This window comes from Panulirus ornatus, chromosome 18 (assembly GCF_036320965.1).
Source record: "Panulirus ornatus isolate Po-2019 chromosome 18, ASM3632096v1, whole genome shotgun sequence".
Classification (NCBI taxonomy): Eukaryota; Metazoa; Arthropoda; class Malacostraca; order Decapoda; family Palinuridae; genus Panulirus; species Panulirus ornatus.
The window spans coordinates 6,756,752-6,761,751 of NC_092241.1; the positions used below are offsets into that span (position 1 = coordinate 6,756,752).

Below are 5,000 nucleotides of genomic sequence, written 5' to 3' on the forward strand. Positions count from 1 at the left end.
CCACAAGCATCTTTTGCGCAATCCATCACTGATTCCCTAAATACATCCCATTCCTCCCCCACTCCCCTTACTTCCATTGTTCTCACCTTTTTCCATTCTGTACACAGTCTCTCCTGGTACTTCCCCACACAGGTCTCCTTCCCAAGCTCACTCACTCTCACCACCTTCTTCACCCCAACATTCACTCCTCTTTTCTGAAAACCCATACTAATCTTCACCTTAGCCTCCACAAGATAGTGATCAGACATCCCTCCAGTTGCACCTCTCAGCACATTAACATCCAAAAGTCTCTCTTTCGCACGCCTGTCAATTAACACGTAATCCAATAACGCTCTCTGGCCATATATATATATATGGCTACGATAATGATATTGAACACTAATTAGTGCTTAGCTGGCCTAGCGCTCTTCTTCCCACCCACACATACACACACACACACACACACACACACCCACACACACACACACATAACAACACTCTATGATCTGTGGTCCAGCCCGGTGGACGAAGCCTGCTACCTGGGCGCTGCAGAAGAGACAGAGAAATGGACTCCCTGGGGGCCAGGACAGGTCAAGGTGAGGTAATACAGGAGGAGAGTACGACACGCCAGCCCCACAACCACCCCCCCAATATCTTTTGATCTTCCCCTACTGTCTTACAACTTTGGACAACATCTACATCACAACCGTATCCATAACTTCATGATTCGAGTGTATTCCATTCACTTACAACTCTTGTACAATATTAGACGTTCTATATACTTTCTCTTTTACACTCATAGTCCTTCTATATACTTTCTCTTTTACACTACTAGTCCTTCTATATACTTTCTCTTTTACACTATTAGTCCTTCTATATACTTTCTCATTTACACTATTAGTCCTTCTATATACTTTCTCATTTACACTATTAGTCCTTCTATATACTTTCTCATTTACACTATTAGTCCTTTTATATACTTTCTCTTTCTAACAAGTGTGTTGCTTAATTTGATACAATGATCGCTCAGGAATGCTTTCGCAGTCCCCACCCGATTCCCATGTTCTTTTCCCCTCTGATGCAGACTGGGGCTTCCCGTTTTTTTTTTTCCTCAAGGCCGGTAGACATTCTTACTGCATTACTCTCTCTCTCTCTCTCTCTCTCTCTCTCTATATATATATATATATATATATATATATATATATATATATTTTTTTTTTTTTTTGCTTTGTCGCTGTCTCCCGCGTTTGCGAGGTAGCGCAAGGAAACAGACGAAAGAAATGGCCCAACCCACCCCCATACACATGTATATACATACGTCCACACACGCAAATATACATACCTACACAGCTTTCCATGGTTTACCCCAGACGCTTCACATGCCCTGATTCAATCCACTGACAGCACGTCGACCCCGGTATACCACATCGATCCAATTCACTCTATTCCTTGCCCGCCTTTCACCCTCCTGCATGTTCAGGCCCCGATCACTCAAAATCTTTTTCACTCCATCTTTCCACCTCCAATTTGGTCTCCCACTTCTCCTCGTTCCCTCCACCTCCGACACATATATCCTCTTGGTCAATCTTTCCTCACTCATTCTCTCCATGTGCCCAAACCATTTCAAAACACCCTCTTCTGCTCTCTCAACCACGCTCTTTTTATTTCCACACATCTCTCTTACCCTTACGTTACTTACTCGATCAAACCACCTCACACCACACATTGTCCTCAAACATCTCATTTCCAGCACATCCATCCTCCTGCGCACAACTCTATCCATAGTCCACGCCTCGCAACCATACAACATTGTTGGAACCACTATTCCTTCAAACATACCCATTTTGCTTTCCGAGATAATGTTCTCGACTTCCACACATTCTTCAAGGCTCCCAGAATTTTCGCCCCCTCCCCCACCCTATGATCCACTTCCGCTTCCATGGTTCCATCCGCTGACAGATCCACTCCCAGATATCTAAAACACTTCACTTCCTCCAGTTTTTCTCCATTCAAACTCACCTCCCAATTGACTTGACCCTCAACCCTACTGTACCTAATAACCTTGCTCTTATTCACACACACACACACACACACACACACACACACACACATATATATATATATATATATATATATATATATATATATATATATATATATATATATATATATATCGCATTCTTAATGCGTGCGTGGGCAGAGGCGCGTGCGTGGGCAGAGGCGCGTGCCTGGGCAGAGGCGCGTGCCTGGGCAGAGGCGCGTGCGTGCACATCAGCTGTTTCTATCATATTACCACAACTTTTCCCTCCAGTTACAATTCCTTTTTTTAAGTTACTCACAACCCGGAACTACTAACTAGTGCTCGAATTACTTTACACACACAGACACACACACACACACACACACACACACACACACAACACACTGAGATGGAAAAAAAATATACTATGATAACATTATTCTATTCTATTTCATTTTTTGATCACCTTTGGATGTATTTAAAAAAAAAAAAGGGACTTGCGTGGCGTGTGCAACAGATGGTCATGCACGTACGTGCACGCGCCTTCCCCGCACGTGCACGTGCATGGCAATGATGATGCACGTGCATGGCAACCAACTCTACCCCTCCCCCCCCCACACCACCACCACTACACCTGCCAGACTTCGGCAAAAATTGGGATAGAGAAGAAAACGAACACTCCCAAATATGGGACATTTTTCAAAAGTCCCAAGGCGTCTTTCACCGTACGGGGGAGGGGGGGGGGGGGGGGGAAATGCGTAAACGCATTCTACTTCGCAGCGTATGGGATCAAAAATAAACCCGAGACGGCGTCGGGATACAACTTTACGCACGAATCCCGAGGGAATTTAGCCACCGACGCACCTTTCCCTTCCCCGCTCGGGACGACGCAAGTCCCAAACCTCTTATTTAGGGACTTCCTTCACCTCTACCACACGACCCAGCCTTGCAAGATGGCCCCCGGCGCCCTCCACACACCTTATCTCATCACCTGGAGGCTCATCGCCCCGAGGGCGTGCTCGAAAATGGGCAATTTCATAACTCACCTTCGTCAGGAGGGAGAGGGAGGCGCTCGTCGGTGTCCCGTCCAGGGACTCAACACGGGGGAGGAGGAGGTGTGGGCGGGGCCTAAAGGGGGAGGAGGGGAATGCGCGGGAATGTCGGGTTGCCGAGAGAGAAATACCTTTCAATAATTTTTAAACCATTTCTCTCCTGTATCTAATACTTATCTACATCTACACTCGCCATTTTTAAAGACTAGAATCAATATCTTATATATAGGATGACACCCAGAGGGTAAATAAGAGGGAAAAAATGTATAAAAATCTAAAATCGCTAACTCACCGTCATCTTCGCACACCTCCTGTTCCCAATAGATTGCGTTCTTCTCCATATTGATTCACTCCCTTTGCATTCATGGTGAAGCCTCTCTATGTAAATTTTGAGACACAATATCATTTAAAGTTGCTCGTAATATCCGTCATTAATGGCGCTCAAAACTAAACGTAAAGAAATAAATAAGTATCCATCTGTATCAACTTGATATAACGGCACATCGCTTCTACTGAACGGTAATCACTGGTCCATTTAACCACATCATGTACTGGACCGAGACCAAAAACGCCACCGAAAAGGCTTCTTTTAGAAGGACGAAGCTCGCGTTCGACCACACACTCTCACTCACTATAGGCCATTTATTAAGCCTTTTTATCATACATTCACGAGATGATAAAGTCTAATTACCTAAACAGTTAAGAGATAAGACTATTCCCCAAGTCTGCATAGGAAAATTAGGAAGAATAGACGGTTAATTGATTGCTGAAGATAACGAAGCTTCGAAACCGACATGAGACGGATCTCTGGTGCTTCGGAGCGGAGCGGCGACCCTTCTGTTAAGTGGAGGAATTTATCAACACACACAGACACTTATAATAAAGTAAATACTCATCCACTTAACGGATGGGTGGGTCACAAACGACTCCCTTGTTGCTCAAAAAAATAAAAGAGAGGTTCACGTTTAGTTCACAATAATAGTTATAATAATAATAATAATAATAATAAATAATAATAATAATAATAATAATAATAATAATAATAATAATAATAAATAATAATAATAAATAATAATAATAATAATAATAATAATAATAATAATAATAACTTCAGCATCTAACACGACAAATAAAAAAAATAATGAACACATACCATGTGTACGAGTCATCCACCCCCCCTCCCCTCCCCTCCCCCCCACTGGTACCCCTCCCCTCTCCCCCAACCCCCCCACCATGCACCAGTCACCCACACCACCCACTGGTAACACCCCCCCACACCCACCTTCCCATCCACCTTCCCCCCCACCTTCCCATCCACCTTCCCATCCACCTTCCCCCCCACCTTCCCATCCACCTTCCCCCCCACCTTCCCATCCACCTTCCCCCCCACCTTCCCATCCACCTTCCCATCCACCTTCCCCCCCACCTTCCCATCCACCTTCCCCCCCACCTTCCCCCCCACCTTCCCATCCACCTTCCCATCCACCTTCCCCCCCACCTTCCCATCCACCTTCCCATCCACCTTCCCATCCACCTTCCCCCCCACCTTCCCATCCACCTTCCCCCCCACCTTCCCATCCACCTTCCCCCCCACCTTCCCACCCACCTTCCCATCCACCTTCCCATCCACCTTCCCATCCACCTTCCCCCCCACCTTCCCCCCACCTTCCCCCCCACCTTCCCATCCACCTTCCCCCCCACCTTTCTGAGGGAGGGGAGGTGGGGTCAGTCATGCACATAACACGTTAGTCCTGTTGCTCCACCATTCACCAATCACAGGCCAGTGATTGGTGAATCCAGTCACGTACGCGTTTACCCCCCACTCTCTCTCTCTCTCTCTCTCTCTCTCTCTCTCTCTCTCTCTCTCTCTCTCTCTCTCTCTCTCTCTCTAATCACCTCACCAATCAATAAAACAATCTCTCTCTCTCTCTCTCTCTCTCTCTCTCTCT

At 45.9% G+C, this 5,000-nt stretch overlaps 1 protein-coding gene across 14 annotated transcripts in view; it reads right to left on the reverse strand.

Moving 5' to 3' along the window:
- Positions 1-5,000, reverse strand: part of CRMP (Collapsin Response Mediator Protein) — a 214,114-nt gene that overhangs the window by 176,798 nt on the left and 32,316 nt on the right. For 5 of the 14 annotated variants that reach the window (XM_071672835.1, XM_071672831.1, XM_071672836.1 and 2 more), the window contains exon 1: positions 3,046-3,126. The exons of the other annotated variants lie outside the window; for them this stretch is intronic. The gene's annotated coding sequence lies outside the window, so the exon portion shown is untranslated. Of the gene's footprint in view, positions 1-3,045; positions 3,127-5,000 lie in introns of those variants that run through there. 14 annotated transcript variants of the gene reach the window in all.